The 23647-nt window shown below is 35.4% G+C and overlaps 1 protein-coding gene across 4 annotated transcripts in view; it reads left to right on the top strand.

Moving 5' to 3' along the window:
* Window positions 1-23647, top strand: part of LOC135209062 (atrial natriuretic peptide-converting enzyme-like) — a 1031477-nt gene that overhangs the window by 789977 nt on the left and 217853 nt on the right. The window lies entirely within an intron of this gene.

The following is a 23647-nucleotide window of genomic DNA, read 5'->3' as shown; positions in this document are numbered from 1 at the left end:
TTCAAGAACAGCAATGTTTAGAGCCAGATGCTCCCCCTGTGCTTCTGTAGATTGGAGCCTACGGCCTGTGATTTGTCGCTGCTGGTAAATCTCAGCGTCAAATTTTGTCGTTCCTTGCCTGGGTAGCGACCATATAACCTATGTTGCCTAGTTTTTGGTTGTGCCATACCTTCCCACCATGGCCTCCCAAGTACACTTTCTTTCTGGTAATTTTGATTTTGAACAATCCGTTGCATTTTTACAGTCACGTGTATTCTCATTCATTTATTGTTGCCTGTTAGAGAATTAGATAAACCAAATTATGAAACCAAGAACTTCACCGCATTCTTTTGCTTTCACGGAATTTCTCTCTCTCTCTCTGATCTCTCTCCCTCTCTCTCCTACTCTCTCTCTCTCTCTCTGTATATATATATATATATATATATATATATATATATATATATATATATATATATATATAATATATATATATATATATAATATATGATAATGTGTAGATATAATATATATATATTTATATATATATATATATATATAATATATATATATATATATATATATATATATATGTATATATGTATATATATAATGGAATGAAAGTGTAGAGAGAGAGAGAGAGAGAGAGAGGAGAATAAATCCCCGAGTCAGTGTGATTGATTTACGAGACGCGAGGTGAACTGTCTGTCGGCCCAAAGCTCGGAAATACTTATTCTTCGCTACATTACATTATTTTCCTTTCACCCCATTTCTGGCGGAATTGTAGTTTATATAAAGTGAAGAGGAGATTTATTTAACTGGCTTTAATCATTTGAAAACTCTCTGTTCACCTCCCGATGCAGAATGCGGTCTGACTTATTCCGTCGTTGTTTCTTTGATGTTAAGCATCCAATATTGGATTCCATGGGTTTCTCTCTCTCTCTCTCTCTCTCTCTCTCTCTCTTCTCTCTCTCTCTCTCTCTTATTAATTTTTTTCCAACTGGGAATCTCTAGTCCTATGATTTTATTTGTTAGGAATAATTTTGCGAAGAGAATGATGCGCATTGAAGTAACTCTAGATGTACCTACAACATACTAAATTCTTCCTATGTTCCCTAATTCCTTTATTCCCTTGTCAGCATGCTTCCTGTTCGTTGGCGCATATAATTGGATCTTAAAAAGCTTAATTAGAGTAGTTATTCTTGGTTAGTTCGCTGCATGTGTCTTTTGTGACCAGGTGTGTGCAAAAGTGGAATCGTCGTAATTGGTAATTAAGTTGATGCGTGCTGTTCATTTCTCCTCGTGTGGATTGGCGTGCTTTGTGTTATTGTCTGAGGTTCTCAATAATCGCAACCTTTTGTATTGAGTTTCCTTTCCCGTGCTGGTGTGCGCTTTTGCGTCCTCTCTGATTGTAGTCTTCTCTATTTTTATCCTAAGCTGGTGTATCTGTGCGTTTGTGTTTCTTGTTTGTTTGTATGGAGCTTTTACGTCGCATGGAACCAGTGGTTATTCAGCAACGGGAACAACGGCTTGACGTGACTTCCGAATCACGTCGAGAGTGAACTTCTATCACCAGAAATACACATCTTTCACTCCTCAACGGAATGTCCTGAGAAGAGGCGTTTGTGAGTTTGTGGGTGTTTGTGATTCTCTCTACTGATGGCCCCTTTTGTCTGTTATTATCCTGTGTTGTGGCCTGTCTGTTTCAGGAGATCATCCTGGTCTGTTAACTGTGCTGGTGCTAACGTGTGTATTTGTCTTTCCTAAGGGCCTCTTTGTAAACATCCGGAATTAGTATTTGTGAGTGTGTGTGTGTGCCTTTCCTGAAGTCCTTTTTATGATATCTTGATTGGCCTGTCTTCGTTTTTCTCTTTTCTGATGGAAATCTCCCTTGATAATAATCTGATGCGACTTTACATATTATCTTTCCTGTCTCCCTTATCTGTTATTATCTTAAATTTAAGTATTTTTTTGTTTCTTTCTTGTCGGCTTCCTTATCTGTTATTACCTTAAATTTGTATATTTGTCTTTGGCGTCTTTCCTGTGGGCTTCCTTGTCTGCTGGCGTCCTTTAGGCGGATAACGCGTTGCCTATAAACCTTTTACATAATGGAGGTCTTGGGAGGAGAGAATGCTGCTGACTGAAGAGTTATGAAAGGCCTGTGAGCCGTTACAACGGTTGCGATAAGAATGGAAAACCCGGGAGGGGGAGGGGGGAAGGGAGTGGGGTGAAGGCCGGTAAAAGAGGTGGAAAACAGTGAGGGAGAGGGGCTGGTATGTGAGGAGAGAGAGAGAGAGAGAGAGAGAGAGAGAGAGAGAGAGAGAGAGAGAGAGTGTGGTTGGTTAAGAAGCATTATAAGTGACATAAACTTAAAATCTTGACGTCGTCTTTTAACCATTCGTAAATGCTGGTCCCATTCTTTGTTCTCCCTCATTCTTTTCTGTTATCTTAACTTCTATTTATCCATTTTGCAAGTATCTGTAATAGCTTTTTGCATTTTCATTTATTCCATTTTTTTGTTTTTGTTTTTTTTATCATTCTTGTGTGCTCAGACTGAGTGTGCGTGTTGTCCTTTTCTTGGGTTTTCCATGTTTTATCTTTGTTTTTCTTTTTTGTATTTAGCCACTGTATCTTTAACAAACCCGTCGTCTCATCTTTTTATCTTTCCGTCTCTCTAATGACGTCGCTTTTTTCCCTTCTTCAGTCTTTTCTCCTTCCATTATTTTATTCTGTCTCTATCAAATTATTGATTATCAGCTTTCTTTTAATCATCCATTTTCCTTTTCACGTATTATCTCCTTTCTTCTTTGCCCACCACCGATGGAATATCCTCCTGTTTTCGGCCCCCAACCCCCAACCCCCGGGGAGCGATGGGCCCCGACCTGAAAACTGTTCCATCAAAGCCCTCCGGAAGATAAACCCGGCGGAGGAGCCACTTAGTTGTTTCTTTGCTGCATTTCAATTGCAAATGCCTTTTTTTTTCATTCTCTTGGGATGATCTTGCGCGCGAGCGCAGGCATCCATAACCCACTTTTTTTTGTGGGGGGGGTGGGAAGGGGGGGCGGTCCGGGAGACGAGGGTGTGAGGAGGAAGGAGCAGACTCCCAGTTCAGACATTTTTTACTTGAACTGAGAGTGGACAGCGGCAAAAGAAAGAAGAATTATAGACCCAGCTCAAAAATATGGCTCGAAATAAGGTGTAATGGACACCCCTCAAAAAAGAAAAAATCAAAAGAACACCGTTAGGGAAAAAGAAACGATGGAGAAAGTAAATTCAGACGAATTGCTTTAATGTTCGTTGGAGTTTCACGGCCTCTATATTACCCGAAAACGGAGCAAAGTTTGACGCGCTCTTCGTGAGGAAAAAGAATTCGATTTAAATCGCTCATAATTTTCAGAAAATGGGATCGAGCTGTTAGCCTGTTTGACTCTCGAGGTAAGATGTTGCGTTACAATAACCAGGATTAATAGAGCTCTATTAATCCTGACAATAACAACTGTTGAAATAATAGCGGCGTATATACTCGCTTTGTGAGGGAGACGTAAATGTTTTGGACCTGTTTATTGATTGGTGGGCGAACATACTGGTTTTTTTCAATAGCCAGTGCGTATTCTTCTTACACCTCGGTTTCTTTCCTAAGGACAATTTAAAAAAAAAAAAAAAAAAAAGGAGAGAGAGAGAGATTTTTGGCAGACATAATTATAACATTAAAACAGCAAAGAGGATTACAGTTGTAAAAGGCATAAAAAGTATTTAGTTGAATATTCACGATTACATACATTGTATACAATTGTATACGTAGATGCACTTATGCTTTATTGTCGGTTTTTAACAACAACAACAACAACAACAATAATAATAATAATCAATAATAATAATTAAAATAATCAATAATAATAATAAATCAATAATAAATGGCATGGTTTTTGCGTTTTTTGCCCATCAAAATTTCCGTGTACAATTTATGTGCTTCTCCTTTTAATATTTCATCATCTATAATCAAGACATACAAAAGACCCCCAATCTGTTGATAAAATCTATATCAGTAACTTATAACTATAGAGGTTCTGAATTACCTACCCGGATCCCGCTAATAGATTACTTTTTTAGGGGGGACTTTATTTTGTCCCCGGGACCAAAGTTCAAGAAATCCCTTATCGGCAACTTCTTAGGAAATAATATGTTTTCTAAAAGTTTGGGGTCAATCTTTGGAGTTTAGACCTTGATAAAAGCTCCGGGCGCTCTCTCTCTCTCTCTCTCTCTCTCTCTCTCTCTCTCTCTCTCTCTCTCTCTCTAACTCAGTATTAAAAACATTACTCTCTCTCTCTCTCTCTCTCTCTCTCTCTCTCTCTCTCTCTCTCTCTCTCTTTCATTACAAGCAAGCTTGGTGACAATTAAACTGAAAGTATTCTTGGGTCACTTCATTTATTTAATAACCTTATTCGTGGGATAAAACGAGAGAGAGAGAGAGAGATAGATGAGAGAGAGAGAGAGAGAGAGAGAGAGAGAGAGAGAGAGAGAGAGAGATTCTTTTTGTGTCGTAGTTTTTTTACAGACAATCTTTGGCTAGAATTTCATATTGTAATAATTTCTAACCATAAAAAAAGTGAATAGAAGTCACAAATTTTCAAAAGAAGGTTCTCGGTCATCAGATTCTCACTTTGTTTTCGCATAAGAAAATTATTTAATGTATACATATGTATACATTAAATATATATATATATATATATATATATATATATATATATATAGATATATATATATATATATATATATATATATACACACCTACATACATACATACATATATACATACATACATATACGTTTGTATGTATGTGGGTGTGTATATTGTGAATCCAAAAGTAACTTTTTCAAGGTTTTTATTTTTCTATTTTTTTAACAGAAACAAGCATGGATGTCCAAAACTGTCTGGACCTTATTCATATCTATATCTATATCACCTCTTATCCAAAACCTTCAAAGGTATAGTAATTTGATCCAAATTGTCCATTCAGTTTTAGAATCAGGTATACGATCTCTCTCTCTCTCTCTCTCTCTCTCTCTCTCTCTCTCTCTCTCTCTCTCTCTCTCCTGTAAAAAGATTTTATTAAAGATCAGACAACAAAAATCGGGACAATAACACCTTTTATTTGTTATTTGTTGCATATGTCTCCCCGCCTTGGACTGACCCAACGACTTCTCTACTTTCGTATTTGCATTTTTATTTGTTTTTGTGATGAATAACTTTCATTTTCCCCGCTCCAGCCTCTGCTTTGTCTTTAAACCTGCCTCTCTTTTTTTTTTTTTTTGTGCCTCGCCAAGACAAAAGACAAAGAGGTTTTGAGTCTTTAGTCTTTAGCCTTGCAAGTTCTCTCTCTCTCTCTCTCTCTCTCTCTCTCTCTCTCTCTCTCTCTCTCTCTCCCCCCTTTTTTTTGACTAGTGCTACTGAGAAATATATAATGAAAAAATATCTTCTATTTTCAAAATAGTTTCCTGCTTCTCTCTCTCTCTCTCTCTCTCTCTCTCTCTCTCTCTCTCTCTATTTTTTTGAGTAGTGCTACCGAAAAATAAATAATGAAATATTATTTTCTATTTTCAAAACAGTTTCCTGCCTCTTCTCTCTCTCTCTCTCTCTCTCTCTCTCTCTCTCTCTCTCAGTGACAGCTTACCAGCTTCTTGGACCTCACGGGAAATAGACAGAAGGACAGATATATCTTTTATAAAGAAGGAATCAGATACACGGGCAGACGGACAGAGAAACTGGAATTTGAGAGAGAGAGAGAGAGAGAGAGAGAGAGACAGAGAGAGAGACAGAGAGACGCTGAGCCTGCATTTCTAAGTAGAAAGAGATAGTGGAAAAGACAAACTCAGACACACAGACAGACAAAAAGCATTTGCTTTACCAATCGTAAAGGAAATGTTTTTTGTCGTGAGAGAATGAAAAAATCTCTCCTTGTTTTTGCAACTTCTTAGATGAAAGAAAAGGGGAGAGAGAAAAGGAGAGAGAGGGAGAGAGAGAGAGAGAGAGCTCCTTGTTTGTACAGTTTCTAGGAAGAGGGTGTGTGTGTATGTGTGCGTGTGTGTGTGTGTTTTCATGCACTCTTAGATGAAGGCGCCTAGGGCATATTATTCCATTATTTCTCCGCTCTGGTTTCTTTCGCGTACCAATTTTATTTCGCTCACATGTTTAAAAGTTCTTTTGTTTTTTTACTTGTTCCTCTTGTCCCTTTTATTATTTTTCTTCTTGCCTTTATTCTACTTTTGTCGGTTAAACGAGAATTTCTTTCGAGTACCGGAGAAAAAAAAGGCTGTTCGACTTTGTTATTATTGGTTGATGCAGGAACTTGTGGTGCTAGATTTTATACAATCAGTCAATTATACTAGTATCATTGGTTTCTAGGATATTGACGATCACCTGAGAGGAAGAAGGTAGAAAATTAAGGTAGAAGAGACCAAAGGGAACGGACGAAGAATAATATGAAAAGATCAATTTACAAGGGCAGAAAGAACGCTGTAAATAAAAAGAAATCGAGAACCGCTTACCGCTGGCCAGTAAAGGCTCTGTTTATAGTTACCTAGCCCTTCCTAGGGTGTCTTACCAATTCGTCTATATATATATATATATATATATATATATATATATATATATATATATATATATATTAAATAGAACTTTTACTGGCCCATGGTAACCGCACGCACAAACACCTATATATATATATATATATATATATATATATTATTATATATATATATATAATATATGTATATTTGTATATGTATATATGTATATATAACACTTATTATTACTATTATATTATTATTATATATTATTATTATTATTATTATTATTATTATTATTATTATTATTGGAGAAACAAATCCACATTTATGCAAATGTACTTATTTTTAAAGATGCAACTGTATACGGTACTATGAATATCTTTTAATTATTATTATTATTATTATTATTATTATTATTATTATTATTATTATTATTATTATTGTTGTTGTTGTTGTTGTTGTTTTGTTATTAAAATACTTTCAGCAAAATGTTTAAAATCTCTTGGAGAGAGAGAGAGAGAGAGAGAGAGAGAGAGAGAGAGAGAGAGAGAGAAATATAAGATGAATAGCATCACGTAGGACATCAATACTTCTTGACATTAGTAATGAAAGCATATCGGGAGAAAGCGAACAGTTTTCTGTTCGTGAATTTCATTTAATTTTCCTTTCCTTTCTTAAGACTTCGTTGGTGGTTCCGAACGTGACTAGTAATGTTACCAAAAGCCGAAAAAATGTTTGGAAAACGTCTTATAATGACCGCACCCATCAGAAGTTTGCACACAATAAAAAGAAAAAATAATTGAATGAAAAGAAGCGTAGAAAACGATCCGGCAAAAACAAAGGTAATCCCCCACCTTTCCTTACTTTTGTACAGAAAGCGTGTGCCCGTCCTATACTGGTCAAAAATAGGCTTTTGTCTTTTAATGGGTTGAAGTCAGTCTCAAAGCGCTGAAATAGGAAAGCAGGCTGTAGTTTCAAATGATGATAGTTTTCTTTTTGTGATAACGGAATCGGATTGTATTTGAAGACAACGGTGTTTTTTTTTTTTTTTTTTTTTTTTTTTTTTTGTTTTTTTTTTTTTTTTTTTTTTTTTTTTGTAAAATACAAATGAAGGAAATTTAAGTTGCCTTTAAAGGCAATATCTTGTCAGAATGGAGATCATTTGCGCTGGATCTGATGTTAAAGTATTTGAAAGTATTTCTGTTTTACATTGTATCTGAAAGTGTCGCTTTCTTTTCTCGCTCTCCTTCGCCCTCTCTATCATTTTTGAAAGTCATTTTGCTGTAAAGTAATTTAAGAAGCTTGAATTTCAAACATTTTTATTTTTATATCTAGTTTTTATCAGGATTTACAATAGTCATCACTTGCAACTTTTTTTTAAAGAGTAAAAATCAATTGGGCAAGCAATCGAACGTCCGTTTCCAGCCCAGGCCTGAAGATAAGGGGACAGAAGTCGGGTGACGCTTAACTACGACGGAAGCAGTGGATCCGCCTTATTATTATTATTATTATTATTATATTATTATTATTATTATTATTATTTCAGTAGGTGAAACATATTCACACGGAACAAGCAAACCAAAGGGGCCTCTAACTTGAAATTCAAGCTTCCAAAGAATGTTGGTTTCAACGTCCCACCGCAGACCCCACACTGCAGCTATAACTGATCATGATACTGAGCAGTGATTTTTCATCGCCTTGATTGGCATGCCACGACACTAACCATTACATATACCAACTGATGAGATTTCCACCGAGTAAATTTGGGAAGAGATGTCCTATAGGGTGTCACGAGGACACTTGTATTTAAAACAAATATTATTCTTCTGCATTATAAATAAGGCTCTTCTTGTTTTTTTAAGAAATAACGATAACTGCCTTGCAGTCTTACTTTTTAGTAAAAGGCTAGGCCTACTGCCAATAACTGTGTAACCTGCTGCCTTGCAGTCTTACTTTTTAGTAAAAGGCTAGGCCTACTGCCAATAACTGTGGAACCTGCTGCCTTGCAGTCTTACTTTTTAGTAAAAGGCTAGGCCTACTGCCAATAACTGTGGAACCTGCTGCCTTGCAGTCTTACTTTTGGTAAAAGGCTACGCCCACCGCCAATAACTGTGGAAACTGCTGCCTTGCAGGTGGACTTTTTAGTCAAAGGCGAGGCCCACCGCCAATAACTGTGGTTGATGACAGCATGGGGATGCGGGCATAAAAACCCCTTTGCCAAACAGTAAACCATGCCTGATTCATGCAGTGGAGAAGGCGCATTAGGCAACCGACCCCTTAATGTACGGATAACGGTGGGAAAGAAGAAGATTCCGAAATAAAATAAGGATGCTAGGATGCTATCAGCGTAGTGTATAGTCACAAAGCTTTTGGGGGTAAACTGTAAAAAGTGCTAGAATATTTTCCTGAAGAGCCTCAAGTTAGAGTAATAATACAATCTTATAGCTATTTCCTTGGAAGAATTTTTGCATAAAATACTTATGTAATCTTTTGGGACAAGGCGTAAGGCTGACATCCTCACCTCAAATTCTTTATCCAAAAATCGGAAAGGTAAACATGACATTCTGGAGTTCACCCCAGTAATTGATTTATATATATATATATATATATATATATATATATATATATATAATATATATATATATATATATACTATATATGTATATGTATATACATACACACACATATATATATATATATATATATATATATACAGTGTGTGTGTATGTGTGCGTGTGTGTACGAGTACATACTATTACCCGTGGCATGAATTTTTTCCGCTTCCCTCGTTTTTGAACAAAAAGCTGAGCATTGGGTAAAAGGGAGCCGACTAAGCGAACCTTCGAAGTTATTCCACTTGCAAAAAGAAAAAAAAAATTGTTCATTTCGAAACCGGTGACGTGTGAGATGATGTGGCAAAGATTCTTCCTTTTTATTAAAGTTTTTTCTGTGTTTCCTCTCTCCTTTTGATGGTGAATGTCTGTTCTAGTGGTTTGACATTGTGTTGTCTTCTCTTTTTTTTTTTTTCTTGGTGTTAAGGGAATAGTGGCAAATTGTCATTTTTTAAAATTTATTCCCTGATATTTTTCTTATTTTTATTGGTGTTTATGATTGTTTATAATCATTTGCTTTTCATTTATCTTTTCTTGCGGTTTGATATTGTTTTCTCTTATCTTGATTTTCTGGAGTTAATTAAAGGAGTAGTGGCAAGTCGGCCTTTTTAAAATTATTTATTATTACCTGAAATTTTGCTTATCTTTATTGGTGTCCATGTATGTTTATATTCATTCGCTTTTCGCTCATCTTTACTTACTTGCATTGTAAAAAAAAAAAAAAAAAAAATCGGCTCTAAGGGCTTTTCCATTGTAATAAATGCACATTTTAAACAATAATAATGATAACATCTAGAGAGTGTTGAAGCTTTTCTTGAATAATATTGGATTACCTAGGGTGTTGAGGTGCCCCCTGGTCCAAGTAAGGTTGGGGAGGGTGGTGGTTGGGGTGGGGGGGGTGTGTGTTAGGGAGATGAAAAATAGTTGATAAGCCTTTGGTTCAGATGTGCAAATAACTGATGCTCTAGCAGCAAGCACTCTGCACAAGAGGTTCATCTTGGATTCAAGATTTGAAGAATGATTTTGGCTGTGACTCTCGTCTTGTTTTTCTCTGGAGATAAGCACTAGCAAAAGAACTGCTCATAACTTTATACTTATACACACACACACACACACACACACACACACACCACACACATATATATATATATATATAATATATATATATATATATATATATATATATATATATATGATTATAATCACTGTAGCACGTGATTATTCATCACACGTATCCACAGGTGAAAAATAAGAGACGGGGTTTGGGTCCCGACCGGTTTCGACTTTATTTCCAAGCCATTGACGAGGACTGATACATAGTATTAGAAGTCACAAATCTATATACTACAGAGACATTACTGACAAACATACACACATCCGTTTGAGACTGCAGATCCACCCACAGGCAGGTGTCAAGGTAGGAGTGGCTTTCAAAACTCATTTGGCTAAAATTCACTCACAATATACTCTCAAAGGACACTGCCGATAAACGTACCCACCGGAGGAGACTACAAATCCACACAGGTGTCAGGGAGACGGGGGGTTGGAAATCCCATTAACACTGCTGCACCCTACTGTAGATATATACATACACACACACACACACACATATATATATATATATATATATATATATATTGATATATATATATATATATATGTATATGCTTCCCACACTTTTTCAACTTCACGACCTTTGTCTCCCTACATCTACGATAAATAAGAAAATGGAATTGCCGCTGCCATAAGCATTTGCATTGTTAATTCAATGTACTCCCCTGCATGGGTTCATGACATACGTCTAAAACACCTCCTTTATATTTTAGTCTTCATTTCGTGGGAAGTGGCTTGTGGTGGGGGGGGGGAGGTTTTCATGCCACATCTTAAATATTCCATGGGATGTGCCACAAGTTACCTGCCTCATCCATTAAAAAATATTGCTGATGTGTATGTGTGGGGTTCATGCCCTTTCACAAACAAATTTTGAGTGGTCCCAAGAATGGAATTCGTATTAACTCTTAATTAATTGGCATCTTTCTTTTGAATAATATTGAGTGCCTTGTAAGGCAGGACATACCCCTCCACAAAAGAGGGGTTCAGGACATACCCCTCCACAAAATAGGGGTTCAGGACATACCCCTCCACAAAAGAGGGGTTCAGTACATACCCCTCCACGAAAGAGGGGTTCAGGACATACCCCTCCACCAAAGAGGGGTTCAGGACATACCCCTCCACAAAAGAGGGGTTCAGGACATACCCCTACACAAAAGAGGGGTTCAAGGTCTGTATTCATGTCTGTATTAATATCGTCGGAGGTGCATTGAGGAGTCATGTCTGCCTAGTAGGATCTTTCATAGATAGTGACCTCCAAGGGTTTTCGGAGGTCGTTATCTAAGACTAAAATTTCTTGGGGGCCATAATCCTTATGATATTTACATTCTTTCGTTTATGTTTGTACGGTAACCCCCAACGGGCTTGTCGTAAACACGCCTTTGCAAAGTTGGGTATTTACATACCGTGTTAAAACCCGGTGGGGGGGGGGGGGGGTGTTCTCTATCTAGGAAAGATCCCCCCTTTTGTAAATAATAACCCCGATGCAACATAATATCCGAAATGACTGAATGGCCGAATCGATTCTAGGAGATCAATGACGCCGAGCAATAATCGTTCACCGTCGCAGGTAAACGTTAAGTGTTATTGCTATTGGGACGTTGGCCGCTTTGATTACATTTGCCACCGCCTCCGTTGCAGGAGGGGAGAGGGGCTCTGGCGAGGGGAAGAGGGGAGGTGGTTGAGTTGTCCATGTGTGGGGGAACTATCACTGTCTTTATTATCATTATTACAGTAGTGTACTCACTAAAAATGACGGATATAGAAAGTACCTTTCCGGTGTTCGAATGAAGGTGCCTCCATTCTGCACACTTACTTAGTGGCCCCAGAGGTGAGAGAGGTTAGCCTCAGACTAGAAGAGAACCATAGACAGGAAGTTTAAACTTTAAAGTTATGTATTGGTGCTTTGTCATGGAAAAAGAGATTCCTAAGAATTTTTCTCAAGTGAAACATGAACATCGAAGAGAGCCATAGACAAGAAGCTGAACAGCTGAATGAGACGGATCGTAAAGGAAACGGATGAAAATGAAAGGAAAACAGGAAATGCAGCTGGATGCCTAAGAGGAACCTGCAAAGAACCCTCAGGAGACCATCATCTACAGTGAACCAAGGAAGACAACGTCCACACTAGGAAACATTTTTTGCAAACAACATTTGCAAACAGTTAGCAAAGACGTTTTACCGCATATTTGTTTCCCATCCAGAATGGAAAACATTGTTTTTCTGTATGTATATGTGTATATACACATATAAAATGTTTGTATATGTTTATATATATATTTATTTATTTATTTTATTTATTTATTTATATATGTATGCATGCATGTATGTATGTATTTATGTATCTATTGTCAATTCCGTCAGAAGCAAGTCAGCATGACACGCTCCTTTTTTTAAAAACATCCTTTCCCGCCTCGGTGGCCGCGAGTCCGATTCTCGGGCATTCCATTGAGGTGTGAGAGATGTGTATTTCTGGTGATAGAAGTTTACTCTCGACGTGGTTCGGAAGTCACGTAAAGCCGTTGGTCCCGTTGCTGAATAACCACTGGTTCCATGCAACGTAAAAACACCATACAAACAAATATCTCTTTTTCTTTCTCTTATCCCTCCTCGAGTACATTGGAATAGCCAAGTAGAACACAGGCTACTGCATCGACAAACTTCCTGACGACAATTGAGGTCTGGACAGGAAACATTGCTTGCAAACAGTTTGCAAAAAGTTTGCGAACTGTTTGCAAACATTGTTCGCAAGTTTGCAAACAATGTTTCGTAGTGTGGACAGGCCTTATGCGGTACTCTCCTACAGGATTGTCGATATGGCGTCATTATAGGTTTTAAAGCCGTGTGACTGCAGGATTCCCCAAGTCGTGCATAGTTACGTTCACAAGCATCGTAAAGTGGCAGTCCCTGGCTTTATAAAGGTCTGTGCATGAGAGGATTATTTACGTACTTTCATTTTCATTCTTCATAAACGACCCGTCTCGTGGTCTGTAGAATTCCATTTGCTAGTTGTGTTAAGGTGCGTGTGCGATCTTGATTTTTCGATTCGTTGACGTTTACAATTCCGTTAGCGAGCTTTGTAAATACGTATTAGTGGGCTTTAAGCGACAGCTATGCGGGGTTGCATTCACAAGATTTACGAAGCTGGATTGAGCAGCTTTGTAGTCGCAAGCACGAATATGGCGAATTTTCTGCATGAACGTTATAAAACTGCATTCAGAAGTTGTGCAAAGGTACCCTTTCAAAGCTCAACCTCTTTTGTTCGAGTACTTCCATTGCTGAATTTGATGTCTAAGAAAAAGGATTCGTTGGTTTAGTGGAACGTTGGAAATCGTGCGCTATTAAAACTAGGTTTGTGTGTTCATTGTAACCGATGGCGTTCCAAGCTCTGTAACAGCTGCGCTCTAGTTAGAGTTTTATAACAGGAAGATTCGTGACGCTTTGTTATTATAACCGCAAGTTTGGATATTTGGTCATTATTATTATCTAACCGCAAGATTCGATGCATTATTATTGTTATATAACTTAGGCAAACATTCACGTGGGGCAAACCAAAAAGCCATTACTTGCAAAGCGAATGTTCATGGAATAAGAATGAATACTATGTCATAAAAAATTAAGACTGATAAATTGATACGAGTTAAAAAAAGAAGATAATTTTATACGTACTCAACAGCAACACAAGTCAGGAAAAGGAAAGTAAAAGTGCATGGCACTTTTAAAGAGCATTGTGGGCTCTCATTTAAAGTTATAGTCAAGTTTTGCTGGAAGAGTACAAAGGGAGAGTTTCGCTGCATTTTTCCCTGCTCTTCAATTCGATGCTGTGCTGCAGTCTGTTACTGGTTGTTCTGTTTCTAGTGTTTCGACGGGAACACTTTCACTATGGATTTATATATGTATGTATATGCATACATACAAACACACATATATATAATATATATATATATATATATTATATATATATATATATATATATATGATAGAAAGAGAGAGAGATAGATAGATTATATATATATATATATATATATATATATATATATATATATAAATATATATTATATATTATCTATATATATATATATCTATAGAAGAGAGAGAGAGAGAGCTAAGATCTTGCCCTCCGTTGTTTCACGGTTTTCGTGGCTATATTCTCAGTTTTATATTTTTATATCCCGCGTCTATGCATATATATATATAATATATATATATTATATATATATATATATATATATATATATATATCAAGTTTATAAAGTTAAATATATGTAATACTCTCTTCACATTGAGATAAAACCCACCAAAAACTGGATAAGAAATGTTTGTAAACACGAAATGCATTTTGCATGAACTTTGCGAAGTGTGTTCTTTTATCAGAGGCGAAACAGATAACCGTTAGCAATTTTCACTCGATGAACTGCTATATCTGATGTACCTGGTGAGAGTGACTGTATGTCCAGCGAAGCAATTTTTAGTATATTTGCCTGCTGGAACAAATACACATTTTGTTTCGCCCGTGCAGATTGCCGTTCAAAACACTGAACAACACTTGGCTTAACTGATCCTTGCGCCGGTGTTGAAATGTTTCGTGTTTGGAGATTATATCCATACATTCATATATATATATATATATATATATATTATATATATATATATATATATATATATATATATATATATGTGTGTGTGTGTGTGTGTGTGTGTGTGTGTATATATATCTGTGTGCTTGCGTGGGATCCTGCACGAGTGGTTGGTAGTGGAAATTGAAACTCCTTCAGGTGCTACATTTACTTATCATTTTCACTTTGATATCAAGATTCAGTCTCTAGACTTTGGTGCGAATATGTTTATGGGGAAAACCTTGAAAGCCTGTCGCTTTCAAAGCAGTCTTTTATCAGAACAGAATGTCCATGAATACAACGGCAACAGCCAACGCGGAGAAGAAAATAAGAAAATCAACGCTAAAGACAAAGCAACAAAGATATTAGATGTATAATACGTGAAATATCTTTAAAAAAAATTTTACGTACTCGATATAATTCTGCCTAGAATTCCACTTGTTCTAAAGATTCATCATCATTCGGCTTTTACTTTCTGGTCCTTGCATCGGTATTTGTTTTTTTTTTTTTTTTTTTTTTTTTTTTTGCAAACAATACCACGATGACTTTCAGAGTAATTTCACGAGATCCTGCGGACAGCTATTAGCTGAAGCTTTCGGAAATGAATTAGGCTCGTTTCTTGGAACAAGTTTGAATGCAGTCTCTCTCTCTTTCTCTCTCTCTCTCTATCTTTCTCTTCTCTGCTCTCTCTCTCTCGTTTTTTTCCTCACGTATAAGGCTATTAAATAAATGTAGTGACCACACACCAACACACACACACCAACACACACACACACACACACACATATATATATATATATATATATATATATATATATATATATATATATATATATATATATATATATCAGTGTATATATATAACATATACTTTTGCTGTATAGATCTTGCATTTTAATAGAATAAACAAGTATAAACACAAGCACACTCGCAAGTAGGCATAATATATATATATATATGTGTGTGTGTGTGTGTGTGTATCTATATATATGTATTGATGTTGTGATTGCTCGAGATTATTTGTATATGCGTTTATGTACTACCAGTCTGAATTTTACGAGTAGGCCTGTTAATGTTTCTACTATTAACCGCTTGTTTGTTCGAACTTGGCATCGAATATCCTATATTTTAGGAAGTACACCGGTTGTCATCCCTTAGTCACGGGACGGTTTTACAGTTGCGTTCAATTGGGTTTGCCAATTAAATTCAACTGGGCTGAACAATTGAATTCAATTCGGTTTTACGGCCGTTTTTATATGCTTTTATGATTGCGTAATTTCATTCGTTGTAGGGATTGTCTTTTATAATTGAACTCTCATCAAAAATTATGCTCTGCGTCCTGTGTGATGTGCGTTAAGTATATGTTCATTGGAACGAGTATATTTGCATACTCCCACATACATACGCTCTCACATAATGTGTATATTTATATAAATATATGGATATATATATAATATATATATATGTATATATATAAGTATATAAAATATATATATATATATGTAATATTATATATATATATATATATATATATATATATATATATATACTTCAGAAATTTTTTTCATACGCTAATCACTGAGTTAGAGCTCAAGGCTTTGCAGTGACAAGCGTATAAAAAAAATTAAAGAGCAAAGAATTTGAGAAGTTATGGCCATTACAATTTCATTGATATATAACGTATATTTATATCTAGTTTTATGTATATTAATGTGCATCTATATAGTATATTTTTCTGTGTGTAACTACGATTATCTACGGGAATGAGCCATACATCGTTCATAGCATCGAGGTAACGTTTTCTTGTCGGACTATCTGCCTGGATCCTCTTTTGTATTGCCGTATGATTTGTTGTTTTAGTCTGCGAAGTTTTCTCCCAGTTATTTATCTATTTATAAGGTATTTAGGACAATGAATGCAATAACATTTGGCTAAATAACATCAGAGGGCTTCATAAATCACTTAAAAACCTAAAAATATTGAAAAGTAGAAACAGAATGAATAAACAAATAGGCTTTGATTTCATTTTGTTTCACCGTTTGTTGCTGAATTCACGAAAGAAAGTGCTTATGTCCAACATTTCATTCAGAATTCTAAACACTCATAAAATAAGAAAAAAAATAACAGAGGTTTTGGATCCCAATAATTCATTCCACTTCCTCCTGCCCCTTTAACATAGATGTTCATGGCAAGTTTTGACAAGGTATGGATGGTAATAAGTGAATTATGTTCAACATGTGTACTTTTATTTTATCGGGGTTAATAATTATAGAGAGAGAGAGAGAGAGAGAGAGAGAGAGAGAGAGAGAGAGAGAGAGAGATAGATGTTTATTTCCAAGTTTCGATGTGAATGTTGGGAACTCAAGGGTCAACCTGTTTGATCATTACTTGGTACCAATGTTTTATGGATTGTGGAAATATGTCCGTTCCTTTGATCCAGTCATTTAACTGACAGACAGACAGACGGACGGACATAAAATTGACGTGATCCGAGTACATAAAAATATGAGTTTCGTATTCGGTGCCTTGAGCCAGTGAGATGGGGAAACCATATGACCTAATCCAGCACGGAAAGAGTGAAAAAAGAAAAGGACTAAAAGGAATAAAAAGCGGGAGGTCACAATCAGGAAAAAACAGAAGTAGGGAGTGAATTCCAAAGGTTGCTGATTTCCCTGAAATTTTAGTAAGTTGCCATTGAAGATATTAGATGTGACTTTGTTCAAGTTAAATATTTTATTGTTTGGAATTACGATAATGGCAGTAGTCATTCTACGCAGTGTTTACGATGTCGAGCGTCAATCTCTCGAATTATCCTCTTAATATTTTTCAAAGCTCCTACACCGACCACACACCCCTTTTCCAACCCCTACACCACCCCCTTTACCAACACCCCCCCCCCCCCCCTTCGCCTCCTGCCTTTCCACCATCTCTTGGATTTCAATCCCTGATCTCTGGCTCTCCTCGACACCAGCTTCCAACCATATCCCCCCACCACATCCCCTGTCCCCTACCCATCCCCATCCCGGTGACCTCACCTTCTCCCTCCCCTTCTCCTTACGGATAAATATACCAAAATGACGCCCCCTATTCCGTCCCTAACCGCGTCATGCTAATTAGATTTACCTCCGGATGACGTTATTATATCCTAAACGATAAATCTTGTTAGCGGCGAATTTTTTAATCATATTTGCAATGCATTTAATGACCGCCTCTGCCTCGCTAACCCAAGCTAGAGCTAAATTGGCGCCCGAACGCAATATCACTTATTTATATCTAAACAGCCGGTGTCTGCGTTATTAATATCGGTTTCGATTTTCTCTCATTAAGCTTTGGCTCTAAATGGCTGTGATTATTATTACTGCAGTTCACTCTGCTGAGCGTGGGAATAGGTTTCGTGGATCTCTGTTGCGTCGTATCAGTGTCATTTCGTGTTATTTTGTTTGAAATGTCTTTGCTCTTTTGTCACGTTCTTGCATTTTTTTTTTTATTTAAAGATTTTATTAGTCCTCGACACTCGAAACTAATTCCTATCCATTTTGATTTATGCCACGTAAATATGTGCACGTTTTGAATGTTAGCGATAGTGTAATTTAAAAATAATAATAATAATAATAATAATAATAATAATAATTAATAATAATAAATAATTAATGATATATAATAATAATAATAATAAAATTATTATTATTATATTATATTATTATTATTATTATTATTATTATTTTTTATTTATTATTATTTATTATTATTTATTATTATTATTATTTAGCTGTAACGGCTATAATAGTCAATGGTACTGCCCTCAAAGAAGGCCTCCTTCCTAATAATAATAATAATAATAATAATAGTAATAATAATAATAATCCTTGAAACGTTAATTTATCTCATTACAATCTGGCCGGGCGAGCCAGCCGCGTGCATATGCCAATTCACCGGAAAAGACGAATAATTCCCCAGCAACCGAGAGAGCTCTTTGAACCTCACCTCTTCACGCTGAAGAGTGCTTGGTGAAAGCAAAGAAATATGTAGTAGACAGTACATGAACCAGACAGTTTTAATTTCAGCTTTGTTCTGTTTGTGACTGGGAGGAATCCTATGAATTTACAGTTTTGTGAATTCAGTGAGAACGCAGATTTTATGAATCGTTATGTAGTATTTCATTGCGCGTTATTTTCCATGTTGCTTTGATGGTGTTGCTCTTATGGTTTTAGTGTGGATATATTCACACGACTCAAGCATTGCATGTTAGTGCGTTCTACTTGGAACCTCTCGGCGCTCGGTCGAATCCTGCCACTGAGGTCTGAGTGCAATTCATGCTGTGATTTGGGTTATACATATTCATAGTTACATAAATATATATATATATATATATATATATATATATATATATATATATATATATATATATATATATATATATATATACATACTTTTGTGCATGTGTGTACGTATTTGTAGGAATAGAGTGGAATGGAATATGGAATTTAGGCATGATGCTCAGCGCTAGGACTCGCAGATTTATGAGAATGAAATAAATAACGAATTTCAAAAATGGAAATTCTAAAGATGAACAGTGTTTAAAATGGTAAAAACCGAGAAATTTAATTGCTAATAGAATAAAAATTGCTATAAATAATAAAAAAATACAAACTTACCAGATGTTTTCATAGAAACCGGAATTCTTTACAAAACCAATAACTGGGTCAGCCACCTTTTATTAACAATTGGAGTGAACCAGAATTTGCTCAATTGTTAGTGAATGACTACAGTGGACACACAAGGGAGCACTCTCCTACCGTCAAGAGCCCCCGCAAGTGGGTAGTGCCGTTCTGTGTACCTCATTAGTTTTACTTTACCTCCGTTCATATTCTCTTTCTTCCCACTTAATTTCCACCTTCTCCTAACAATTGTTTCATAGTGCAACTGCTTTGAAGTTTTCCTTTAAAATCTTCCTACTCTCAATTTCCTTTTCAGCGCTGATTGACCTCACGGGTGTTCCAGCACTTGGCCTTCGTCAAGAGTGAAACTGTGCCCCCAGTCGGCCGTGACCAATCCTCAGCCTCGTTAGAGTAGCTTCAGCCCTCTTATTGCTTTGATAGGATGATTGCCAAACTCCCATCTGAGGCTTCATAGCCTTTAACTTCTAATCATTAGCAAGAAGGGGAGATGACCAACGCTTCTTCCACTTACTGAGTATATAACTGTGTGTGACTTAGTGAAGTAGTTCTGCATCCATAAAGACCTGTGCCTCCGTAAGCATATGTGGGTGAGCAGTTATTATAAGAAGTTGTCGTAGAATTTATCAATAATATTTAAATGCTTCTCTGTGATTTAATGTAATTTCGAAGAGACCGAATTATATATATATATATATATATATATATATATATATATATATATATATATATTATATATATATATAATACGTATGTATGTCTTTATAAACTCATATGAAAGAACCTCAGTTATTTATAAAAGTTACCGCACAGGTGACCTTCATATTATAAGTAACACATAAAACTACCATGAATTTAATACAGGTATTGATAATTATCATTCTTATCAAAATTTAATTATGAATTTAACTCTTCATATATGAAACGATCAAACATTCAGTGGCACAAGAAACGCTCAGATACAGAAAATTAAAAAAATATATATATATATAAAAGAATTAGGAGAAACTTGCATACATCTCATTTGCACATTTTCACTCTTTGTATTCGGTTTTAATCAGACGAATCGAGTGGGGGCCGATTCCCGATTAGTTTTATTTTTTCAGATGCCTTATATCAAATCGCCCTGGACTTCTCAAAAGACTTTTTTTTTTTTTTTGAGCATTGCATTTACTTTTGACAAAGCTCCTGCCTGGATAAAAGCTCCTCCCGGCCTGTTGACTTTAATTGCAAAGTGAGGATTTCCTGTTTTGCTTTCATTACAAGAGCGTTGCTCTGCTGCGCTCTCGTGGATGCTGGAGCCTTTCTGTCGGCTCGGTTTTGTCCCTTTGGGTTCTCGCAGTATTGGTGGAATGTGGCGGGATGTGTGGCATGATTTGCTCTTTGCTATGGTAGTGGTATAGACGTCAAGTAGTAGCGGTGGTAGTAGTAGTAGTAGTAGTAGTAGTAGTTGGGAAAAACTCTCTATCGCGAGAGCATTACACAAACTGTTTTTCACGAGATTGCTAATTTCTTAGCAATAATACTACTCAAAAACTTCTTTCAGTTTTCTCCTGAAGATTGAAAAAGAAACCCACAAAAATACTGTGTATGACGTGTTTACTTTTAAGAAAAAAAATTTAAATACTTATAAGTAAACACATTATACACAGTAATTTTGTGGGTTTCCTTTTCAATACTACTACTACTTTGTTCTAATGGGTCCACAATAATATAAAATGTTGCGAGTTCGTATATGATTTTTAAACTCTTTACAAAAAAGCTTTCGAACCCTTCCCTGGGTTCATCTTCAGTCCAAAGATGAACCCAGTCTGAAGATGAACCCAGAGAAGGGTTCGAAAGCTTTTTGTAAAGAGTTTTAAAATTATATACGAACTCTCAAAAGTTTTTATTATTGTGGACCCCGTAGAACATTATATACTCTCGCGATAGAGTTTTTCCCAAGTAGTAGTATTGAAAAAGAATCCCACAAAATTACTGTGTTTAACGCGTTCACTTATAAGTATTTACATTTTTTTCTTATAAGTAAACACGTTATACACAGTAATTTTGTGGGTTTCTTTTTCAGTCTTCAGAAGAAAACTGAAAGAAGTTTTTGAGTAGTAGTAGTATTGCTAAGAAATTCGCAATCCCGTGAAAAACAGTTCGTGTAATGCAAACGCACTGTTATACAGGGTGTCCTTAAAGTCCCAGTACCATTCTGAGCAATAAATACTTGTAATGGTACTGGGACTTTATGAACACCCTGTAAAGTAAACTGTATTACTATGGATAAGACAAAAGCAAAGACTTGCGTACACATGAACAGTGTTTTTCATCAGTTTTTACTTCAAAATACCTATTTTAACGTCAACACTGATGGGGAACAGTTCAAGAGTTTGAAAGTCTTTGCTTTTTGTTTTTCCAATAGTAATATAGTTAATATATTATTGTGGATTTTCATGACACAAAGTAGGAGCGCCAAGATTATCATATTATGCATAAAATCTGACGCCCTGATCCCGTGGGATTACCCGGGTGCATATCCCTAACTGTATCCGAGTACTGGACCTTCCCTGAAAGAGTGGACATATATATGAAAATCTAACCATAGCATCTTCTCGAAAATTATCTCATCATGTTTCCCACACCCATATTACCTATTTTAATCAATCATTGAACTAACCTAACCTAACCTAACCTAGAGGAATGCTTAGAAAAAAAAACGGGGCTGGGTATGATCACGATACCTTCAGACTCGTTGGAATGAACTATTTAAGAGTTGAACAATATTTATAAACAAACTTCATAATTATCTGTTCATTATTTAGTGTGGTTGGGCACTTTGTTCCTGTGATTGGATCAAATAAATAAGTGGCCGCTGTAATATATCAGTTGTATTGAAATTATTTTTATTATAAAGGTGATGTTTATTTGTTTATATACTCATGTTTTCCTGTTTGCTACAAGTTTTTCCTTTCCACTGAAGATGTGAATTTGGGATAGTATTTTAAACCGTTAGACCCTGACCCCGTAAATTGTCTTTTGGAACAGCCCATGTTCCGATAGTGAATGACATTCCATGTTGATGATTTCCATCCGGGTCCTGGCGCCTACCCCAGCGATGCTTAACGTTACTTTTCGGAAGACTAGCAGATCATAGTGTGTGTGTGTATATATATATATATATATATATATATATAATATATATATATATATATATAATATATATATTATATTATATTTATATATATATATATATATATATATACCATATATATATATAAGTATATATATATATATATATAATATATATATATATATATATATATATATATATATATATATATATATATGTATATACGTATATATATATAAACATGTACATTTAAGTAATTTATGGATATAGATAAGCACATCTTTGTATATATTTCTACATAGATATAAATGCCCACACACATAATATGTATATATATATATATATATATATATATATATATTATATATATATATATATATACATATATATATATATTATATATATATATATATATATATATATATATACACTGGAGTGATGAACTAAACTTCGCTGTGTAAAACAGACATCAAGCATGGTTATACAAAATTCTGTGCGGTGTGCATGCAAAATCTTTTATATATTTATACATGCATATATAAAGGAATACATAAAATATGGATACCGGCATATAATATATATATATATATATATATATATATATATATATGTGTGTGTGTGTGTGTGTGTGTGTATCTATATGTTATGTATATGCATGTATAAATATACAAATGGTTTCTATAATCATGCTTGATGCCTACTTTATACAGCAAAGTTCAATCCATCACTTCAGTATTCTTTGAGTTCATTCCTACTGTTCTTATAGTTCAAAGGGCAGAGTCTAACTGACTTTTTTTGTAATAAAATCCGTTTTGGCTCGTTAATTTCACAAAATGCAAAGATTTCACACTTTCCTCACTCTTATTCTTTGGGTGCGGTTTTACAAGCTACGTATAATTGCTGTTTTGATATTTTGAAGTCAAAGGGTCAAATAAAATCACTCTGTTTCTTTTGTTTTTTTCTTTGAATCGA

This window comes from Macrobrachium nipponense, chromosome 37 (assembly GCF_015104395.2).
Source record: "Macrobrachium nipponense isolate FS-2020 chromosome 37, ASM1510439v2, whole genome shotgun sequence".
NCBI classification, from domain to species: Eukaryota; Metazoa; Arthropoda; class Malacostraca; order Decapoda; family Palaemonidae; genus Macrobrachium; species Macrobrachium nipponense.
The sequence above is the reverse complement of the archived record's forward strand: the minus strand, read 5'-3'. Positions and strand labels throughout refer to the sequence as shown.